The sequence below is a fragment of the Sturnus vulgaris genome, chromosome 15 (genome assembly GCF_052056855.1).
Source record: "Sturnus vulgaris isolate bStuVul1 chromosome 15, bStuVul1.hap1, whole genome shotgun sequence".
Taxonomy (NCBI): Eukaryota; Metazoa; Chordata; class Aves; order Passeriformes; family Sturnidae; genus Sturnus; species Sturnus vulgaris.
Genome location: NC_142257.1, coordinates 14380799 through 14405557, shown reverse-complemented (window position 1 = coordinate 14405557; position 24759 = coordinate 14380799). Strand labels below are relative to the sequence as shown.

Genomic DNA, 24759 nt, shown 5'->3' with positions numbered 1-24759 from the left:
GCCTTCATTTTACCTGTAAATACAATTCAGAAATCTGCAACATGTATTGTACAGTTTTATATATAATCACTGTAATGATACAAAATAGATGTTAAATACAAAGTATGCATAATATAATATAATATTTCCCAGCATGTGCTTCAAAATAAATAAAAATGCTATATTTTTTTAAATGAACAGCATTTTCATGGTGTTGTTTGGCTCTTAGTGACTCAGATGCTTTAGCAGAAGGGAAAGATTTGGAATATTTGCAGTGTCCAGCATCTTCTTCTGAGAAGCAGCAGCCAGGGTTGAAGATGCCAGGAGTCAGGGACCACAGGACAGCAGAGAGCAGTCAGTGGCATGGGGACAGGGAGAAAGGGTCAGAGGAGCAGTGCAGAGAGCTGTGAAATCAGAGCAAAGGGAAAGCTGAGCGAGTGCAGCAGAGGGAAGACAGGGGGGGCTGGCTGGCCCTGAGCTGCCAGAGAGCGTTGGGAGGGCAGAGGGACAGCCAGGGCACTGTCCCAGACACTGTGGGCACTGTGCCAGACACTGTGGGCACTGTCAGGGCACTGTGGGCACTGTCCCAGACACTGCAGAGTCAGCCAGGCTCCCATGCTCAGCATCAGGGCTCATTTTTGGTCTCATTCCGGCAGCCTGTTCAGATGTTTGCAGTCTGATCTGCCTCAGCATTGCTGGGGTCTGCCTGGTCTTTCATTAAGACAGCGATTAAAGCTTTGATCTGTTTTCTTGTTTGCTCTTATAATGTAGCAATGCTCAAGTTGGAAAGGACGAAATTACGCGTCCCTTACAAGGGACAGCCCATCCCATTAAAAACAGAAAAGACATCATTTTCTAGGTAGTGAAAGACAGAAATTGCATCAGAGTGCTGCAGTTTACAGCAATTCCAGACTGTAAAATGAGCCCAAGCTGAGTCAAATGCCACGTGGGCTGTGATGCAACCCCTGACACTCCTGCTAAATTCAAACCAAAGGTTAGAAACAAGTCTAATGAATATACAGGATCAAACATTCCTCAGCTCCAAGTTTTGTTTTTTTCTACCAGTGGTTTAGGCCAGCTCTCTACAAACTGCTTCCATCTTTTATAGTTATTACAGTATCCTGGTGTGTATGCCAGCCCCAGCAAGGCATTGGTTGTTAGAGAATTTGCAAACACAACTGCAATAATTTAATCACTGTCCAGTAATAATTCTGCTGCAATAGATGCTCTCACTATGACTGCACTGAGAATACGAGAGGCTGTCAGGGGAGTGGCAGTGTCCTCACATACAGGTACATCACCTTTCTCACCTCAGCCTACCCTGCTCACAGGACCAGCAGGAGAATGTTCAGACCTAATTGATTCTGGCTGCTAAGTGCTGATACTGCCCTGCTAACAACCAGGCTTCTTCTCCTGACTGCAGAGGTCTTTGATTCTGAACCACACCACAAACCATCAAACAGACCTTCCACAAGCCACTTAAAAACCTGCCTGTCTCAGATCTCAACGCTTAGAAAAAGCTTTCCTGACTAAGCAAGGGGATACCAGCATATTTTCAGCCTCTGTGAGACATTCACATGTTACAAGACAAATCATACTCATCAGAGCTGTGTCTACATGAGAGACTGAATCTTTCAATGAGACAGTGACCATGATTTGAGTACCTACAATTTAGCTGCCAAAAAGAAGCAAATATAATTTCCTGAGTGCTGAGTACCTGCAGCATCTTTTCCTGAATGTGACCAGAACCAGGCTGGGGCCTGAACACACTGTGATCATATAAATTTCATATAAATTAAATGCTTGAAGGGAAGGAAGAGCCACAGACAAAAGACCAAAAAAAAAAAAAAAAAAAAAGAGAAAGAAGATTCTGGACCAAACTAGAGGTTCCAAAGCAATGTAGCACGCAGTTCAATTAGCTTTGCAATTCATTGCTCAAACAGTCGATCTTGATATTCCTTAGAACAAAGACAGTAATCCCTATGTGGGAGACATCTCTGCACACAAACCAGCCTCATGTCAAACTTGACCTTTCATCTTCAGCATGAACAGGCAGATTTGAGATCTAGTCTACAGTCCTGTGTATGCACAAAGGCACAAATTTGCTAAAAATTGGTACAACTCAGGCTTTCTAGTGCTTAAGGAAATCTGCCTCTACCAGCAAGAAACTGCCTGCCTTCAACAGCCCAGCAATGATGGCAGCCAGGACTGGATAGTTCCATCAGCAAAACTAAGGTTTTCACAGAATGAAAATAGCCTTGGGAGGAGTTCTTGGGAGAATTATAAGTTAACTGGAGTTTATCCAGGCATGACTCAGGTAATACATTGTCACTAAAAGTGCTTCAAAATGTGTAGCCTGTAAGGCACTGATGAATCACCAGATCAGTGAGGATGTTCTGCTAAATTCTGTAGTCACAGAAACAACCAGAGATTTCAGATCTTTAATATAATCCTGCGTACTTTGACACCCCTATGATTTAGGTCTGAGTTTAATGAAGCAGTGGCGGCACAGCAACATACAGCTACTATAAGATAATGCAGACTTTTAACTTTCCATTTGCCTAGAGATTTCTTGTCTATATTTGGAGGAAAAAAATCTAGACACAAATGTCTTTCTGCCAGTTCCTAGCAATCACAAACAATTTAAAAACCTTGGTTCAGCAAATAACCTAAATTTGGGTTTTATGTTGACTTACAAGTAGTCCTAGCCTCAAGTTTACTCAGGTACCCAAGCATTTATTGGATCAGGTTCTAAGGAACCTCTTAGATGCAGATGGCCACTACTTCTAATCTCAGGGACTGCAGTTCTAGATTTCACTATACTAGCACAAAATCAAGACTTTGCTTAAAACCATGACTTAAGAACCCTTGCTTTAGACAGTGCTTCTTCATAATTGAGAGGGCTTTTGGTTTGGCTAGCATGAGACTCTTGAGTTTAATAATAGCTCACATAAGGAATCTTTATTTCTGTTTTCACATCACAAAAACAAAAATAAAATCACAAGGTACTCCATCACCTTCCCTGATTTACTGTATGTGAGTCTGGAATGTGAGCAAGACAATTCCTATGAGACATTCAGCTATGACCAGAGGCAAAAATTCTGGCAATCTAGTGTAAAACATTGCTCTTGTGCAATTCCAGGCTTTGCAGACTTTTCTTGTCAATGGAAGCCTTTTGATTTCGATGCAGACACTCTTGATTTACCCCAGGGGTAGTAAGACAGAAGCTAGAGACATAGCAGTACATTTTCTTTCCTTAGGATCTCCTGTGTAACTGCCTTGAAGTCAAATGTCCACTGAGATTTCTGATTTTGTAAGATATCTGTCACTGTAAAGAAATCTTTCCCTCCTTTCCCAGATTCTGACTTTTCTCAAAACAATTTGGTTTGAAAATTAAATGTTTGCTATTTGCAAGTATTAAGGTAAGTACCTTGAAAGGGAGATGTGTTCAAAAAACTGTCCAGTTCCATTGCTTAACGTTTTTCCTTGCTAGAATTTAATGAATTCTTCATTTGCTATTATAAACTAAATATTTCCTTTGAGTCCAATTAGCATAGCTGGAAGAAAAAGAAAAGCTAGGCAGTGTTCAGCATGGATCAATGTAATGGAAAAATCAGTTCTTTTATTCTAGCTTTAATAACTGCAGCTTGATTAGAGAGAAAGAAAAAGCTAGGAGAGAGAGGTGGGGGGATGAGAGGCCTGCCAAATTAGTTCTATAAGAATTCTCAACCTGTCTGCTCTCTGGCTTACTATTCAAATGCTAATTGAGCCTTTTTGTAAACAGAATGAGTAATCATGGAAGACAAAAAGAGACACAGAAAACAAATGAAATATCGCACCTTATCCAAACCAGCACAAAATTGCACTGATGAGCTTTAGAAGTCTTAAAATTTTGTTTCTCTTGTCTCTTTAAAGAACACAGAAAAGCATATAATTAATATAATAATGTAAAATATAACATAATAAAATAATAAAGAGCAGCTCTTTTTGAACAGTGAAACCAGTCATGTTATAATTAGATAAGAGGATTTATATTCTCAGCTATAAACATGAAAGTGGACCATGAGACCGGATAAAGGCAAGGTTTTAATTCTTAAAAATTAATTACATGGCATTATTATTATCAGTACACAGGATGCATTAATTATACAATTAATAATAAGATGAAAGGCACATTTTTTTGCAACTTGAAATCACTTGGGGACATTTGGTTTTATACAAGAATTGTCCTTCAGGCATTTCTATAATCTTGTTATTATGCAAAGTCAAGCCCTTAAACCTGTTAGTGGAAGTAGTGGATGGAATTAATCTCTCTTAATTTACACTTCACACTTACACATATTGCTGCAAATTTTAGATACCCCCTGTTAAGTGGGGTCTAAGGTATAGCAGATTTATTACAACTTCTCCTTGTAAAACTGAAGACTGATGCTACTAGAAGCAGAATACATCCAACGTGCAATCAGGTAAAGGTGGCTTCTTGAATAATGTCTTGCACAAAGCCACTGATAATGTCAACATTGCACTCAGATTTTCCTATGTGGTTTTGCACTTCTGCAGAGAGGAAGAGCTGGGCTGAGCAGAGCAGGAATGCAATCACAGTAACAGAGGTACCAGCCCTCCACCCCGTGTTTTACTTGCCTTTTGCAAGTCCCAGCCTTGCTCAGATCAGATTTCAGAAACCATATCATGTGCAAGAATATTTGACATATTAAATTTTTTCATATATACACACAACTTCAGAAAGAGGCCCTCCTCCCAGCAAGGCAAGGCCTCCCCAAGAACAGCAGCCCCAAGAACAGGGCACCAGGAGAGCACCAGACAGCCTGGACAGTGCCAGGGGCTCTCAGCTGGGACAGGTATCGACTGCACAGATGTGTGCGTGCACCAGGGAAGACCTCTTAGATTTTGGCACGGATTGCAGGACAATTTTGTCTTCTGTTACATCTCAATGAAGTAAACCCCTTACCTTTTAATTTAAACCCTGACATTTTAATTTTAAGGAATTATTTCACAAATATCTTATAAGGAAAATGAATGTTCTGCATTAAAGAGTTGATGAATATAATTTTTAGCAGTGTCTGACTCAATGAAACTGCCAACATGGGCTCCCACAGGAATTCAAAAGAAGGACGAGTGTTGTGAAAACAAAGGTTCATCTTTCATCTTAAACCTTTGAAAATGAAGATTCTTTAATAATAGAACCCTGTGCTACTACCACTAAGTAATTATTCCCAAGAGTTATATTGCTTTTCTGTAGCATTTTGGTCTTACTTTTCATTCATATACTGTTCTGAATTATGGCCATCTGGGAGAAATGAACTTTATCTGCTGGTTATTTTGATTTCAGGTGTGTTCACTGTGACACCTCCTCATGAGCAAGCTCACCTTCCTTTCATTTTGATCTTCCTCCTCCATATCCTGTCAGAGATAGCCCTGTAGCTAGGTACACCAATCTGATATGCACCTTTTCTGAGACTGTTCATTTCTGCTGTGCTTTTTAATATAAGTTGTATTTTGATTTGTTATTATTTTTATCATCATAGTCCCTTGAGAACCCAAGGAAGCAGCAAGTACCTCTTTGTCCTCAGTACTGTTATCTACGAACAAAGCACCTCTATCAACCACACATCTTCATTGTAGAGGATGAAGGTTTTGCTTTCTTTTTGTTTCATTGAAGGGTATTATTTAATTCAATTTCCTGGAATATTAAACAGTATTTCTATACAACAGGGCCATCAGTTTAGAATGGAAAAAATTGTCCTTTAGTATTAAGCAGATATGTCAAACGTCCTTCAGAGTAGCTGGCCAAATGTCCAGTGTTCAAATAGGAAGTCAAGTAAGACAATAAGTTTTCATTAAAACCTTTTCCTTTGTGCCTTGATACAAAAAAGAGCAACCTTCCATTTTTGAAGTAGCTCTATTATTGTTATCATTAGGTTATAACATTAAAGTAGCACCAACTAATAACAATTAATATTAAAAGTTCGTTGGATAATAAGGAAAAAAATGCTTTCACCTGACAGAGTTTAGACTGTGAAGAAAGAATTCAGCAAATAAATATTATTAAAAAGCAAAATTCTAGGAGATTCAACCTTTGCAGCTGCAGATCAGAAGGTACACGGGTAGAACTGAAGGCTCATGGCTGAAGCCTACAACTCCTTTGACTCCCTGCATTTTGTAGTATAAGCCCATACGAAAGTGGGAAAGAAAGGGGACACAAGTAATATCATTTAAATGGTTGCTTAAAAAAAACCTAATCAAGCAAACAAAATCCCCCAATTTTAATGCAGCCCAGAGCTCTGTTGACAGAACCTCCTGCAAACTTGGGAATCCCATAACATTATTTATTCCTCGTGTCTCTGTGACCTCTTGGCTACCCACTGTGCACCCATTTTGAGTGGCTGGGTAATGCTGCAGTCCTCAATAATTTGTGCTGAAGGAAGGCATTGCTCAGAACTTCGCTCAGAACACAGCCCCTTTTTTTCCCAGAAATGACTTTTCAAATACAAAGAGCTACAAGCTGCTGTGGTTTATTCTATTTTCTTCACTCTCTATCCAATTTGCTTACAGATAGTTGTTTGTGAACACTACATAAGTCAGTTTTTTGAAACTATATATTATTTCTGGAAGTCTTCGATGTCAGAGGGAAATATTTAAAGTAAAGTACAACATTACTAACTGACGAGAGACTTCAGTGAGGATTTTTTTCTTAGCCTTTCTCCTGTTTTGACTATGACAACATGGTGCAAATACTAAAGCTTAAAACCCTGGTTTATGTGTTCATCTATGTATGTGTGGTTTTCTATGTATACACACACTTTGAAATGTATTCATAAATATTTATTTACTGTGATATAATTGCAGGTGGAGAAAAAGAAGCTAAATATGAAAATATTTCACCCTAAAAGCATGATAGGTATTGGGTTTGGGTCACACAGTAACAATCTCCTCTGTACAGAATACAACACAGCACCATGTAAAACTGAGTCCAAAGAAACAGATTATTTTAACTATTTCTTTCTTCTGAAAATCTGTCTGGGTGATGTGTTTTTAAAATCTCAAGTTTTTATGTGTTAGTTTTCTTCATCTGTTGTCAAAAATAAATACTGGAATACAGCCAGTACAACATATTAGCCTTACCTAATAGTGCTATTAAACATTTGTATTGAATAAACTAATACAGAAAAAATTTCATTAATACCATAGAGCTTTCTGATGTAAGCCAGGTAAGACCGAAAGGATTTTTACCATTACTCTGTACTATAAAAGGAACTGAATTTATATGGTCTGAATTTATATGGTATGTATTATGTTTCAGTGTTTGAAGAGGGGAAGGAAAATAAATCTGCCAGCTGACATTTTACTGATGACATCATAGAGCATATTTCTGGTGCTTATGTGTAGAATACCGGATTTAGTTCACAGGAATTTAGTTGGGACAGATTCCTTGCATTTATGAAGTTTGTGTGAAATCCTATCCTGTTCAGAAGATGTTGATTTGAATGAAGCCACCACCTCAAAACAGAAGCCTACAAAGGCAAACTGTCAGTCGGTTTGCTTTGGACATGGGCAAAGCTGCAAGTCTAAGCCATCTCAGGATAATTTTTTTCTCACTCTCTTTCAGTCTTCAAAATAAAATCCAGTAATTCTTTATCTCAGATGACAGCCACCTGCCCAGCATTCTCAGACTGGCGTTTGGAATGCTGCTCCACCTTGCCCCATCCGTGCCCAGCCAGAGGGAGATGAAAAGCAGCACACACAGGACAGGTACAGGTCTGGGTGTATCTAAGCTGACACCAGTCTGTATTTTTACACAGCTTTGAGAGATTTTAGATTCAAAGTTTGTGCTCACTCACAGCTGGTTTCGCTGTGAATTTGTTGAGCCACCTGATACAAATGAAATATTTCTAAACCTCAGTAAATCTTGGAATTGGTCTGAGTCCTCAGGAAAAAGCTTCTGTGAAAAGCTAGCATTTTTCTTTTTTACAAGTTTAATTGGAACCGTTTTGCATGTTACACTAATTACCCCTTTGGGAGAACAAAAGACAAAAACTCTGCCAGCAAAACTCATTCCTTTTTGAGATTTTGATTTGTCAGACATTTGTATTTGCAAGTTACATCACAGTTCTCTCCTAGGCCAGAAAGACCAATTTGTGAAGTTCATAAAAATTCTGTATTTCAAGCTAAGAATATGACACTGGTATCATTTACAGTAGAATAAACCCAAAATAGCTTTGCTGAAATCCATATGGTTATAGCAAAATATGACTGATGGAAGTTTGACATAAATCAAATTTTAAGCTTTCCGTTTAAAGTTTAAACAGTCTCACCTTCTGAAATAATTCATCCAAATGCACAAAATTATTTCTCTTCTGACTGTCCTAGAAGACAGGTCCTCAGCACAGGTCAGAGCCAAGGAACACTCACTTCTGCTGCCATACTTCTTTTGAGTTTTGTTCCAACTATTCATCATTCACTATTTGTTAATCTTCTGTGTGTCACACAGTGTCCCACACAATAGAAGGCTAATAGAAGGCTAATGCTCCCAGTAATGAGCATTTGTGTGACTTGTACTACAGAAATTGTTAATGCTGAAAGTCAGGAAAGTTTGACTGACTGTGACATGGAAATTGATAGAATTGCAAATGTTCAAAACGGGAAACGAACAAAGACAGATATTTTATGCAAAATGTGCTAACAGACAATTTTAGGTAGACAATGAGATCTCTGCTCCAGCATGACAGACCTGACAACAGTAATAGATATTTTCTAAATATTCATTTAAAGAATGTTCTATCCATGGAGATTTTTCATTAGAAAGAGGTTAGCAATATAAGATATAGTTGTCTTAGCTAAACACAAGGTAATTGTGAACAAGGTGTCTGTGACAAGAAATTTGATTCTAAAAGGAATTTCCAGTAGGGATAAAGCAAAACATTCATTGCATAATATCTGAATTACTCTCCACAGTTCTGATCACCTATACCCCAGCAGAAAAAATTCAATCTTAAATAAACTTGGCTATTATTAGAAAAATAACAAGGGAACAGAAACTGCACCACACGAGAGAGAAAGGTAAAATTGCAAAGAAAATATGATTAGAAGTACAACAGAGAGGATCAGTGCACACAAGCAATAGGAAACAATACTGAGGTGTAAGACCACAGACTGGGCAAGTAACTTGGAATCTTATTAAAGCTAATACAGTCATGAGTAGTAATGAGGAATTGAATTCAAACCAGTGAGGAGTAAGGTTCCAAAACAACAAAATCACCCTCTTTTTGTCTGGACTGAAAAAAAAGAAAAAAAGAAAAAAGAAAGAAAAAAATATTATTTTATATATCACTTTTAATTACTATTTCTTCCTTAAAACTAAAAGTACTTATGTTAAGGGGATCTGGCAGGGAATAACAGAAGATGATTCAGGAACAACACTCTCTTTTTTGCTATTTTCTCCTGACTGCTGAAAGAATAATGTCAAATCACTGACCCTGGTCTGAGTATTTGACCAGTATGTCATCCACTGGAGGTGAAATATTTATTTTCCCCCTGAATATCCACTTTTTACCTATTTTTCTGGTGTTCTCTGCACAGCCTAATTTGGGGCTCCCATGCAGTAACAGACAGGTTTGTCCTAAATCATTCAATTTTTCTCAGCTACCACTAGTGAGCTAAACAAGATTCAGACGTCCTCAGCCTTATTCATCCCTCTAAGAGAGATGGTTTATGCCTCAATAGTAGGTTTGGGTAAACTCTGACAAGCAGCCTATCTTCTTGTGCTCTTCATAAATTGAAACCCTGTCAGCCTGCACTGAAACATCTCATTTAATCATTTTCTAGTGTCAATAAATACCTGTGAAGATTACATAAATACAGCAAGCCCCATCTAGGGTCTGAGTGGGTAGAGAGGAGGAAGCTAATAGAATGTTAATACTCCTAATATATTTTTCCCATTTAAAACCCAGTAATTTCAGGCTCACAGAAGAGAACAGCTTGCTCATCCTCTCTTCATGGAACAGGCAAAGCTGCAAACCTTTCACACACTTCACAGGAGGCAGACAAGGACGAGGGAGAGCTGCAGGGAGTCCTCTCTCCTTTTGTGTGCACTTATGTAACAGGGAGTTCAATGTGCCCCAGGTGGCTGCTGTGACCTAAAGGAGCTTTTAACAGCAGCCTCCTCCTAAAGTTATACATTCATAACCACAGAGAAATCATTCATGGGACCCGTAATTGCTTGTGGAAGAGGCCTGAACAATGCGTGAGTCCTCTCTAAAAGCCTCCACTGCCATCCTTGGTGTCAAGGGCTGGCCTTGCACTTACTTTTGTAACAAAACTGTGTTTTCAGAAGACAGGATTTTCCAGCTAATGCTATGGATAACAGAGCTAGTAATAGAATCGGCCCTCCTGCTCATGCAACGTGGAAATTGGTTGTAAACAGGCTTAACAACCCAAACCCCACCCATGGTTGTGTTAATGGCCAGGTTTCAGCATCCAGCATGGATTAAAATGCTATCCCAAAAGGTTTTCAGAGAGGATGAAGATATCTGGGATCACTCTGGGACCACACCTGAATCCCGGTGTTGCGTACACACTGAGACTGGAAGGACATTTATTTTAGAAGTCTGAACATGTACTGTCAGATGGGATCAGAGAAAATGATAAAGCCAGAGAAAAGCTGCACAAAAATGAAACCACTCTTATGGTACCAAAGTCATATTATGCCCTACAGCTGATTCATGTATTTATAGGAGACACAGAGAAAGCAAGAAGATAGCAAATCCTGACATTTTGGACAAGAACACAGCTCTTCTTTCAACAATGCTGATTTTTTTTGTCAGGAGTTTGGCACATGAAAAAATGGAGCCTCAGTTTGATTCGGACTTTCATGTCTTTGATGAAATTTAGGGATACTTCCCTTCCAGGCAGGAACAGGAAATAAAGAGGGGTATTTGGAAATATATTTCAAAATTAATAATGTTTCAAAGCTGGTCTCTGAAACTTTTTACAAGATGAAATTTATTTAATTTTTAAAACTGAGGAGAATAAAAATTTTATTAAATCAATAAAATTATCTCCATATGAGCAATTTCAAGCCCACTTTTGAGCAATCTTATTTTGATGAAAAAGACAAAAAAGAAGAAAATTTAAAATCTTGGATTAGTATGTATTTAAAAGCACTTTTTAGTTCAGCCACTGATCTAGAAGTCAATATTTCACTCAGCTCTAGGACCTAAAAAGAACTATCTCAAGTATTTGCCCAAAGGACTAAACAAAATTACTTGTATAATTAATGTGATTTTCTAAGAAAAGTAGACTCAATACATTTGAGAATACCAATGTCTCTTAAGACAGGAATTTTTTCATAAGCTCATCTTAAGAAGATTCCTCTGTACTTCTTTCCTATGCATGTGTTCCAAGAAGCACTTAATGAGCTTCACAGATTTACTAAAGAAAAAAGTAGTCTAACTACTTGCTTTCTAGTTCTCTATTGAATTTCTTATTAATTAACATATTAATGCTCTGTTTTCTTAAATTAAACTTTAAAGAAAGCAAGAACTTTTCAAATTAAGTAATGAGACAAGAATGCTAACAGCTTTTTTTCACCCTATTAATTCATATATGCACTAAAATCTCTGAGGTTTTTAGGAAGTAAGGTAGGAAAGATAGCAATGACAGTGTTTCTATTTTTAAGATGAAATCCACTTGTCAAGCCAAGCTCTTTCATTGCTGGAATTTTTACTCTGAAAGAAACTAAGTCACCCTTTTTGTTTTAATCATACAAATGCTTAAAGCATGCATTCAAAACAGTAAATCTTTATGGTCTTGTATCCAGCTCCGTGCCCTCCACTGGATCAGTGGCAATGATCCTGAGGAAGCCACTGGAACCCAGCTGTGTCACCAGGCTCCTGAAGGAGCCTTCTGGCTCTCCACCAACCTTCACTTACATATGTGCACCCTTTGGAACTTCAACAAGGACAAAGAATGCTTTAATAAGATGTTAATGGACATTTTTCTTTTCTTTCTTGTTATTTCTTCAATAGTTTATACTATTTCCTCTGTGATTATTTACGATTGTAATCTCACTTGAAAGAAAAATCCTTGTTTTGAGACTGAATCCAGCTGCAGAATGCAGTGACCAGGATGTCCCATGATCAACCATCTTGGAGCAGATAACAAAACCTGAACAGGGCCATCTCAACTTCCCTGTGTCCTTAAGATTAAATTATATGCCCCCAACACTCTTCCAGGCTTAGGACAAATGACATGAAGCAAGTTTCTTTCGGCACAGCATAGAAGAAAAAAAACATAACAGAAAACAGAAGCAAGAGAGAATAATCAGTTTAGGCTAGAAGGGAAGATGAGTTTTCAGCTATATGAAGCCCGTGCATGAAATCTGTTGGGGCAGGAGGACCAAAAAAGCATTTGGGATCTGGTTTCTTATGCTTGTGAATAACAACCGTACGTGAGGAGTCTGGATTAAACACCCAGATTCTGACAAAGAAAATCTTTTAGGTCACCATACAAGCTGTTCAATGCAAAGCTAATGTCTGTTAAGAAATTTGTTTACATTTTACTAAAAATTGAAATGTACCTTAAATGTGCTATAGTGCCTTGGTATAGGAAAAGAACAGATGGAGCTTTCTCTAGTCAAACCTCAGCTTGAAAGACACTCAGCTTGTAGAGCTGAAGCTTAGTTGGTGGTGCACTTCATGTCCTTCATGCAAAATATTCTGTCACTTTTAATTTTGTACCTTGTTTACCTTCTCTGTTACAAAAGAACTGGGACTTGTTTTTAGCAGCTCTGATTAAGTTTCTATTGATTTTTTAGATAGGAAATGGAACTCTCAGATTTCCCACATGAATTTAAAACAAGTCAGATATTAACCTCGAGGTAAAACATCTGCCATGACATTCCAAGAATAGACAAGTACTATCTCACTGAAAACAGCATCTGTGCTCAAATCTCAGTGCCTGGGAGTTGGAATTGGAGAACAATGCAAGCAGCAGGACAGTATTTTCACATGTATAAAATCACACATGAACACACCCACATTTACCGACATTTACATGCACTCAAATATGGATTATCACACACATGAAACACCCTTTTATGCACACACCCCTTAACTGTTAAAGCACTAATGGCTAAAGTGAGATAAAGATGGTGTCAAGGGGAATTCAGAAGAATGAGAAAGCTGATGCAGAGCTGGAAAAACTTCTTTTTTATACCACTGTTAATGCACCTAAACATGTAATGGATATTTATTATTTTTGAGGATCGATGTCCCCTTTCTTATCCCGTACCAACTGCCAATATGTACATTCATTTTCTAGCTTAAAACCTTTCATTATCAAATATATCTCTGGTATAGGTATTACTAGACAGCATTTAATAGGCTAACAGAAAATACATATGCATACTGTCTGAAATATATGCCATATGCAACATCTACTGAGCTGAAAACTTTTACCTTCAAGTCCTTGGACTGGTTTTACCTATCATGGTAGTCTTCTTTAAGCTAGTTGTTTGGAGTTGTTTGTGATATTGGTGAATATTTTCAGACTAGATATATTGGGTGTGGGTCTGAAAACAGAGCCCATATAAAATAAAGGAAAAAATCAGAGGAAAGAAAAAAAAGAGGCAAAAACCATCTTTAGAGATGGAGCTGAAACATTTTAGTTTTTCCTGTCTTGCACCTCACTAGTGTTTAAAATGTGTACCTGAGAGAGCTAGAAGGTGCCACCTATTTTATTTAACAAACAAATAAATTGGTATTCATGGACTTTTAATAGTGAATTATGCCTACTACCTTATCACTGCGAGAGTCATCCCACTGAACTTCTCCTCTGACTGGACACAAACCCAGAACCTTCCTACAATGTCCTTGGCAAGAGCAGGATTCTCTGCAGCTGGTTAAACCTCGGTTTATACACACAGTTATATGAAAAGCATGCATTCAAACACCCCTGTAAAGCAGCTTTGATGAACATAGTACAGCACCTTTGGAATGTATAAAAAAATACCCCAAACTTTCATTAATTACTTAATATTCCAGTCCTGAATGTTACTATTAAAGCTGTCACCATAAAGATGGCAAGTTAAAGGTATTTGAGGGATTCTAGGAAACTCTCTGATCCAAGAAAATCTGCTTCCCAAGGCATGGAAAACATTACACACAAGTTGGAAAATATAAAACTATTTTCCTAATTTGCATGAACCTCATTTATAAATTTAAACACAACTATTGTATACCAGGTACATCATCTAGCAGAAGGCTTTTAAATTACACTTTTTAAAAGATGAAAAAATATCAGTTTTAAACTGTCATGATTGTATTAATAACAACTGACCCAGCAGCAAGCCATAGGTAACAACAAAGGTCAAAACTTCACGAGCAGATTAAAGTAAAAACAATGAAAATAAAGATTGTTTAGCATCTAGTATTATTGTTTATAAATGTGCTTTATCACCATAATCTGTTTATCAATTGAAAGTGTAAAATCTTGTGGGACATTTTTACAATTCCAAGTTGTTTTTTTTCTCATTTGCCGGAAAACTGAAGCTGTGCTGTCACTTTCCCTAGCAGTGATTCAGGGAGCCACAGGTTGTCCCTGTTCAATACAAATATTGAACTATTTTGACCCAAATTTTCAGAAAAAGATTAAACTATACTGAAAATCACACCTCATATCCCTGATTAAACTAAATCTCCTATGCTTTTTCAGAGAAGATTGCAGATGTTAAAAGGATCATGTGTGAGAGAGGGAAAGAATGTATGGATTGCAGAGTACATAATAAAAATACAATAAATACATAGCATGAAAATGATACCACTAAGTCCCATGTGTGCACCTGCAAGATAACACAACCATGTTTTTGGGATTGTACTTCCCCAATGACCCAGCGACTAGATCAGATGGCTGAAATGAAGCACTTAATTTTGCAAAGAGATAACAAATTCATTGTGCAGAATTCTCTAATACATTTCTATTGCTATCAAATTATTAATGAGAAAAGAACCTAAACTTGGAACCAAATTTTTCCTTTGCATATCAACTTATGCATAGCATTTTATTTGCTGATTGCCTCAGTAAAGATTGCAAAGTACATGTAGTGAGACCAGAGATCTTCTTAAGAAGCAAAAATATTTTTTCAAAGGGGGTTTCCACCTGAACAGCTGTGTGGTACTGACATTCATTGAAAAGAATTCTAGAAGTTTCCATTTGTATACCTAACAGAAACCAGTCTTCAGCAGTGAGAGTCAGTAATTTTGCACTTCAAAAGACTGGCAACTCCTCTGAATTTGTCAGAAAAAGCAATCAGCATTTTCCTCTCTACAATGGAAGACAATCCCTGGAATAAAATCTGTGTGTACAGGTGTGTATAGAACATTATCACACCACATACATTCTGCAGGAGATATGTATTTCACAAATTATGTACAGTCACAAGAAATCCACAATCATGTGTGAAAAAAATTAAGGATGAAATCATTACCTGTTCCTTCAGCTGTTTTTTGTTAGCAGTGTGAAGTGCTGCCTAGAGGATCATCTTACTACTACCTTTCTCTGGCTGTCATGAAACATTCCCACTGGCTTCACATCCATACATTGGAAGCACAGGAGTGTCCAGAGCAGGCAGTTGGGTTTACTTTTTATTGCTCTGGTCTACTGAAACTGAAAAAATACAGCCGAAAGAAAGAAATAAAAACAAACAAAAATTTTGCTGGGTTAAATCTTCAATTGAACTAGACTTATCCACATTTGAATTGCACATGTGAGCAGCCCATTTACAGTCACTTCTCGTGAGCATTCAGTTTACAGTCACAGATGTTCAAGGAAAATGCATTTTAATCTCAGGATGAGATCACTTAAATATAGCCTTCTGTGAACATTCATAGCAGTCAGGGAACAAGAAAAACACCAATCAAATTATATGACTAATCATTTCTAAGTTGTGCACCGATGTATTTGAATTTCAGATGGCAATCTGAGAAAAAGTCCTCAAAGCTTTAAGGAACATTCAAGTAAAGGGCTGTGTGTTAATGGGGATTTTATTAATTGCAAAAGATTCACCCATGCTCACACAAATGGCTCAAAAAAGATTATCAGAACAATTTGAAAAAAATTATTTGAGAAAAACTATCCTTAAGGGAGAGTTTTAAGGAATGGACAGATTTATGGAATCTCTGATGAGACTACTATACTTTGATGTTTAATAATGTTTCTATAAAAGTAGATATTCAAACATTAATGACTGAATATTTACAAAGAAATTACTCAATCTGAATGAAGATTAAGAATTGAATCTGCTGGAAATACACCTTCCACTAACATTCTCCAGGGTGGAGTTATTCAGATACTTTGAATTTCTAGTCTAATGAATCTCACCAGTAGTTGACAAGTAACCCTTTTCAGCAAAGAATTATCCTTTTCCAGGCAGCTTCTCCACTCCCTTGCTCTCAGCAGGCTGAGGTTACGGGTGTCTGCAGTTAGAATGGGCTGTTTCACAACTGCTACCACTTTCTGTTTCCCACTGGGAATGCAGTCAAACTACGAGACCACTGTCTGCCCCACGTACTGTCAGACTTAAATCTGGAGGAAGCACTGGAGTCGTTTTAGATAAATGTCCAAAAGAGACAGAAGGCATGAAAGTAAAAAGGAGACAGCAGCACTCCTTTGCAGAAAACTCTTTTCTATGACATGACAAATATCTATTTCAAGTGTAAATGGAAAGTATTTTTAAAAGATCAGCATAAAACATAAAGTGTATTTTGAAAAACACGTATTACAATACAATATATGGGAAAAAAAGCAGAAATATATCTGTCTATGTGAGAGCTAATTTAGTTGCTTTCTTGAAAGCTCATTCTGAATACGAAGCCAGCTGAGCTCTGTTCACTTGCCTTTTCTTTTGTTTCTGTAAATAGGCACAACGTAAATACATGAGAGTATTGTTAAGCCTCAGGTTTGGAAAGTGTTGTGTGATCTTAGAATTGCAATTTCTAGAAACAGTAAAACCACTCTTGTTATTTTACCTCGACTTCACAAAGTATCAAAATGTGCCATTATGCAATGTAAATCATTGTCTTCATTAGACAGACAGCTGATTCTGATCAAAGCTAACTTGAAACTGACTTTCATACACTTCTTCCATCTTCAGACAATTTTTTTCAGGGGATATAGTAATATTCCTAGGAATGTATATACATGGAAGATATTTCTGTTGTTAATCAAATTTATAGAAGTGCTGATATATGGAGACACATTTAATGCGTTCAAATTGGCATAACTATTGGCACTATGCAAAATTTCATTCCAGGTCATACTGTGCCTCTAAACAACCTTCCCAACAAACGACTTTGAGTGCCAGGGCCGTCCATTCTTGAGACAAAGACTAAATCAGTAGAGGTCTCAAGCAGCAAGATAATACAAACTTACTTTCCAATCTTTTTTTTGTTGGTATAAAAGCTCAAGGTTACTTGATTAATCGATTAGGTACTATGTTCTTCCCCAAAGAATGAACAAGATGCTGAAAAATCAATTAAGTGAAATGAGCATGATACTGAAGGAACACAAGAACTGTACTCTTAATTCCATAAAGAATATTTTAGGCTGGTTTTTCCAAATAGTCCCACCAAGACTAAAACACTGGGTGAAATGAGAAATATTTTTGTGTTGCCTATGGCTCATTTTTGGCATTTACACCCCAGAGATACATAGAGAACCTGAAGCTTCTGAAAAATCTAATGTTTTAAAATCCTATGTATAAGTAAGAAAAAATAGGCCGGTTTTTGTTGCTTTAGTTCTTCCCAGAATGCTGTTATTTAATTTCATGCAAAGGAGGCATAAAACACTCTGTTCTTAATTAGTTCTTGATACAGCTTATCTGCTTTCATGAGGGTTTGTCAGCACAGCATGAATCAGAATCATTGGAGACCACTACTTAGCCTGAGTTTATGCATGATTTGTCTTTAAAAACAGATTGGTTTGAATTGTTGGATCACAGAGTAATTGCAGATACTATTGACTTTATGTAACAGGTCAAATGTGATTGGGATGCTCCCTTTTCAAGTGCAGTACTTATCCTTGGGAAGACAAAGCTTCACATGTATTTAAGACCATAAGTGGCACACATTTGCAGAGTTTTACATTAGTAAGTTTGGAAGTCATTTATCACTTGAAAGCCAGAAATGGCAATCAAAGACAAATGAGGAAAAAAAAACCAAATGAGTTTCCACTGCTAAATTATTTTGTGGATTATAGATAACTACTAGCAGCCAAGTCAAATTCTCAAAGTGCTTTTAAAAGAAATTATTAATTCTCACAACACCCTTGGGGAGAAGGTAAATATTATCTAAACATTTTATGGGTGAGGCTGCCGCTGTGCTGAGGGACAAATTGGCTCAAGGGGTGGGGCAGTCTGGGAATGCAAGAAGAGATTGTGTGTGGACACACACATTCACAGAGCTAGGGAATTACAGCTTGGAAATTCTTTTCAGGCCTGAATTTCTCCTGACTCTCAGGTCCATTCCCAGGCTGACAAGCTGACTGCAGCTTCAGTTAGGGAGGAAGTCTCCCAGGGTGATAATATGGTGAAAAACAGAGTGGAATTCATAATAAAGATTAACACCTGGTGTCTTTCCCGTGGGATACATCCTGAGGTCCTGTCCCAAGGATGTTTTTCCCAATTGTCCAATGAGCTACTGTCCTGTCCTAGCAGCACGTAACACAGTTTAAATACGGGCTGTCCATACAATAAAGTTGGCCTTTTTTCCCCAAAGAGGTCCATGTGTGTTGCTGTCCTTTCTCTCTCTTTTCAGCGCAGTAACCACAAGTATGTAGACACCACACATGGTAAATGTGATCCCCCAGGGCAGCCCTGCTGCAGTGCCCCCAGACCTCTGCACAGGACAGTGCCAAGGTACCCTCAGCACTCACAGCTGAGGGTCAGACAGGGCTAAGGACTTTGCTGGGGTTATCTCTGCCTGCCTTAGGTGTGCTGTTAGACTGTAGTTCCTAACCAGCATCTGAACTGCAAAGCTCCATGCTGCAAAGTACCTGCTGTTATTCTGAGAAGGGAGGAAGGATGAGTCCTCTCCCTCATGCTCTGACAGCACAGCCAGCCAGCATCTTCATCTCCTTCAGCATCGCATCATCATCGTCTTGCCTGCTGTGGCACAAGCTAACAGGATCTGCCTAGGAGCAGAAGAGATTTTGCTTATTAATTGCATCACTAATCCAAACAAAAGGAAGAAAAAACAGTTTTCCATTTGTATTTTCCCTGCAATGTTTTGTAAACTTTAAAGGTACATAGCTGTTTGGAATACAGCAGTAATGGGAAAGGCATTTCTGTTGTGGGAGTTGTGATTCCTTCCCAGGGAATCCTACAATGCTCTACATTCATGGGCATGATCCTGCAAATGCTGGCCGTGAAGAACTCCCTATGACTCCAGTGGGAGCTGTGCTTGAGAAGTTTTGAAGCTTTTAACAATATTAGCTGTTACAGACCCCTGAGGAATCTGTGAACATGCCAGCCACTGCTCTTACAGGATGTGCTACAGGCTCTGTTATCCACAGGGAGCAGAGATACCTGAGAATGAGCCAAACACACACACACACACACACACACACACACACAAACACTGCCACACACTCAACCTCAGTCATTCCAGCACCATTCAGTGTAGCTGCCTCCAAGCTCTGCCTCCAAGGACTTGTGTCAGTATGTTGTTTGTCAGACATAACACAACAGGGACGGGACATGAAATTCAGGACGCTGCTGCGTGCCACTGCTTTTAAAATAAGAAATTGAAGTGCAATCCTAACATTTAAGTAGGGTAAAACTCTGTAACAACATCCAAACTATGGTATAAGCACACTTATACTGCTGTGGACTGAGACCAGTTCCAAACTTCAGGGTGGGTACATAGTTCTTCCACAAAATATTATTTCAACTTTCAATTTAGATATCTTATTTCAGACACCAAAGATTCAATTGCTTTAATGAAAGGTTGATAGTGCTGCACAATTTTGCTCTCTGTTGTCAAGCATAGCATGAGACTGCAGAGAAAAGGACAGAGTTATGTGGAAAATAGAATGATGAAATTACATATTTTTTATTTATTAATAATACATTATAGTGATATTTTTATCAACTAAAGGTTATATAAACATGAAGGTACAGAACAGATGAACTTAACTTGTATGAGCAAGTTCTATTATAACATTTTATAACGTATGCTGTGTCATTTTGTAAACAAAATAATTTTCTTTAACTTTTATTTACGTGCATATGAAATGCACTATAGCCAAATATGCTCCAAACATGAGGAAAAAACCTCAGCTAAATTGAGGAGAATGAAAGAATATTTTGTCTTTTAATTATGAAATACTTCTTAAATTTACTATACTAGTAATCAAACTTGGAATACTAGAAAATGGGTTTTGTTCATATTAATAATTCTATCCTTAATAGCAATATTTATATTTGTGAGGGTTTTTTCTCTCCTTAAAGTGCAAAGCAATAAGGTTCATAAAATGTGGACAATCAAGAGAAAAAACATCTTATGCAACAGTTCAAGTCTTCTCTCCCATTTTGCTTCAGAACTCTCTCAAATTTGTGGAAAAGAAGATGAAGGCAACTTTGTCCCTTTGAGTCTAAGTTTGCAACAAGCACAGCCCGTGTGCTGCAGTTCAGCCCTGAGCAGATGCTGCACTGACCATCACTCCCAGTTAGTGCAGAGCCCTCAATGCACCCTTCCTTCCCAGCAATCCCAGACGTGATGGATCCTCACAATGTTGTCCCTAATCAGTCACGTGCTTGCTGATGGTCACATCTTCTAACAGAGGCACTCTTAAAAGTCTATTTTTTTTTACTTCCCATCTTTGTGAAAAAGCTTTTTACTAGGAGCCATTTGGCAAGAAATCCACAAGGTCATCTGTAATAGAAAAATAATGGACTAATTTGAAAGCTGAAGCCCAAACATTTGCTTGTAAAAAGTATGGCCAATTGTCAACTTTGCAGCTTTGAGATAAGGAATCTATTTTGATAGAGTCTCTGCATTATACCTTAGCACTGTAAACTGGAAAAAGAGGCATTTCTGTGGGGAAGCTCACACAGGGAACTGGCAGCCCTTGCTCAGGCTCAGCCGTTTTGCTGGTCAGGGCAGTATTTTGACAACGACTTTCTGTATTAAAGGAATCTGACAGAATTTATAATCGACTGTTTAATTTCTAAAATAAATGCCCATTTCAATGGAATCATTATCTAATAGTAGAAGAGTAGCCTACACTGCTGTGGGCATGTTGCTAGGCTGGGAATCATAAAGGAATTACTGTTTTTCATGGACACAGTGACAGCAACTGTGAAAAACCATATAGATTTTAAATTGAAACAGATTTTGGCTCCTGAGTACTGATCAGATGAATTGTCCACTTAGTCCAACATGTATTATTCTTTTAATCTATAGAGCAGCCCTATGAATCAAGACAAAATTCAGACTTTTTTATTGTCTGAATGGCTTGTATTTGTTAATAATATGCAGACTGGCTCGTGGCATTAGTACTTCATTCCTTAGTTAGCTGTAAATAATATTGCATGGGCATGGATTTCTAAGCCTTTGCTTTAATGTGGTCCACACAAGCATGAAAAGTCCCTGCAAGTTGCTGTACTCATACATAACACGTCAAAACCTGCATGAAAAACACGTTTTTGTAAAACACAAAAAACCTACCTAATAAAGCTAAAGAGCTTTCTAATGACATGAAAGTATTTAATGGAAGAGTTATCTATCTTTTTTTCTATCTATCTGTCTATCTATCTATCTATCTATCTATCTATCTATCTATCTATTTTTGTTAAAAAAAAAGAGTAATGTTAAAAATAGTTCTTAATTTCCCCTAGAAAGATAGTGATACACAGAAGTTACAATTTAGAAGGGATGATTTTTTTAAAAAGCAGAGGAGAAGGGGAAGTTATAGTGTAAGATAGATTTAACTGCTTAGGCTTGATTCTTGACTGTATGCATTCTTTTTTTGTATGATAAAGGAGGAATTTGGTTATGTGCATGTATTTCTACGATGATTGTGTAAAAGAATGCATCAGTGCATCCAATGAGATATTTTCCATCAACTTAGAGCACAGTTGTCTCTACAACTGGGCACATGGTCTATGTTATGCCTGTCTTTTCTGGGCAAAAATATTTGAAGTATTTAATTCATGGTCTGCCAGCTTGTCACATATCTGCCACAGATGTAGGAAATATATATTATTTACATTTTTTAGCATTTAGATTGTGCAAATACTGTTACTGGTAAATTCTGACTGCAGAATGAAATGCAGGAAGACAAATAAGATAACTTCTATTTTCCCCGAAATATAGCTGCAAAGAAATATACACCAGAAATAGATTACATTGTTTAAATATTTGATATGCACTATTAAAATATTTTATTCAACATTCAAAATATTAATGATGACTGCTGACTCACACTAAACTTCCTTGACTTGTGTCAATTGACCTCTTGTGGTATAATATAACGTTCCTTCAACATGACAAAAAGAATATAGTAATTTAATATCCTGGCATCTTTGTGTACATGTACTCTGCTGTAGTCCAAAAACCTGCCTTCCACAGTTGTCATTATTTAACTCAGTTAAAATTCTCACTGGTTTAACAACATATATAGAAAATGTGCATGTGAACACCTGTATGATAAGAAAGCTAACCATTGGCTAAATGAAAGCTGTGTAATGTCAAGCACATTCAACTGAACCCTTGTTCTGTGCAATAAGGTGCTCCTTACAGTTGGAATCAAAATACTTTTGTATGGGCATCACTTTGTGGTGAACTGGTGATAACAGCATTTTCCTGCTCCTGTAAGGATCAAGGTTCTTGTTGCAGGTTAAAGTATGTGAGCTGCCTCAGTTTTTCCAAGGAGTAGAGGAATGTTCTGATACTATCCTTCTTAAGAAAGAGAAAACACATCTCAAGTGAATGCATAGATGCTATTTTATATATTTCTAGTTATATATAATATGTAGATGTTATTAACATGCTTGAATCTGTAGTGTACACAGGCTCTTAGATCCACAAATTCCATCTGGCTTCTTGTATGTGATTGTCTACAACTCTTCCACTGTTTTAAAATGCTTTGGCCACAGACTTGACAGTTAGATCATCTGGCTACAGCATCTTCTTCAATTCTTTTCTACAGGTTTTATTCCAGGTTTCTTCTAAAATTAGACTCTTTTTGGCTTTTTCACCTGATTTGAATACAAATCAGTATTTAATACTGCAGTCTGATTCTGCTGGGCCTGAGAACATCAATTATAGGAAAGGTGCTTCCCCACTGGAAGGAAAAGGAAATCATTCTTTTCTCAGGCACACAGACCCCTTTGCTGCTTTCCATAGCCAGCTCAGGTACGTCTATGCTTCAGCTTCTGGCACTCAGTCTAGACATCAAACATTATTATCTTCTTTTGCAAGCTGAAAAAGCTACGTGAAAGGTCCAGATTCGGCTGTCATTTGATAACACACAACTTGAGCTAAAAAATTTGTGGACTATTTCCGATCAAATACACAAGGGGTACAAGAGTAAGAAGCCTTTTCTTGCCCATAAAAAAGCTTACTGAGAAAATCCAGAATTTAATTTGTGCAATCTCACATGGCCTAATTTTCTGATGCTACTTAAGTGAAAATTGAAGGCCAGACTGAAAACCAGACAGAAGTAAATATTACAAATTTAGTTGAGAGAAGAACTTTAAATAATACACTTATTTTACAGTAGGAGTATTTTATTACTGGGAGCCATTCCTTAAATCCCTTAAAATGTCCTTCATTGTACACAAATAAACTCCATTTAAATATATCATTAATACTGAGACAGCTTAGGTCTTCTACAATTTTCTTCCAACACACTGTACATTTCCATCTAGAACATGCCACAAAGAAAAATGAAAGCTTTGTGCAGAATAATAAACATTTCCATAGAAGTCCATATAGTATTTCTGCTTTACATCATGTTTCATTTTTCAACCTGAATTAGGGTTTTGAAAAAGGAAAATGCAGCTTTGCAGTTCAGTACCTCTTCTGGTCTTTTCTTGCAATAACAAAATTGCTTAATGTCATTTCAAGTTCATCCTGTTCCATGCACACATGTACGCAGAGCTATGGGTAATTCACTTACACAGTTCAACATCTCCTTTGTCACAGATGGTAAATGTGCAGATTTTTCCCTCAAGGAAAGAAACTCTTTTATAAAATAATTGTATATTCTGCTCATTTTTTTTCTGCCACTGATGCTCTTGTATTGTTATTATACTCTGTCAGGCTGGTAATTAGCATTCAGTCTCCATCTGACACAAGCACAGCTCTCAATCCTCCTTAAAAATCCCTTAGGACACACATGGTAAGTAAAATAATGTAAGCCAGTAAGAGGGGGAAAGTACTAAAATAATAATAATAATAATAAACACGAGAGTGCATAACCACAAGCTGCTTTTGTCATGCAGTCAATGCATGAGTCTTCTTCAGTGACCTGCACGGAGCTAATCCTGCTGTGTGGAATAAGCTTTCACTGTGCTACAACTGTCCTCCAGCAGCTGTCCTTTGCTTTTCTTACACAAAGATCTAAATACTATTCCCAGTCTCACCTTTCTTCCAAACTTCTAAGGCACACTGTATATCTTTACATACAGTGATTGCCCCTCCTCCATTCTCAGGTCTCTTGAGGGAATAATAATTTCCTCTTCTCAGACTAATCATTTTTCGG

General features: G+C 37.5%; 1 long non-coding RNA gene across 3 annotated transcripts in view; it reads right to left on the bottom strand.

Moving 5' to 3' along the window:
• Positions 1-24759, bottom strand: part of LOC148222003 (uncharacterized) — a 457864-nt gene that overhangs the window by 354829 nt on the left and 78276 nt on the right. For all 3 annotated transcript variants that reach the window (XR_015807065.1, XR_015807066.1, XR_015807067.1), the window contains exon 2: positions 19045-19182. This is a non-coding gene — a long non-coding RNA (uncharacterized LOC148222003). The remainder of the gene's footprint in view (positions 1-19044; positions 19183-24759) is intronic.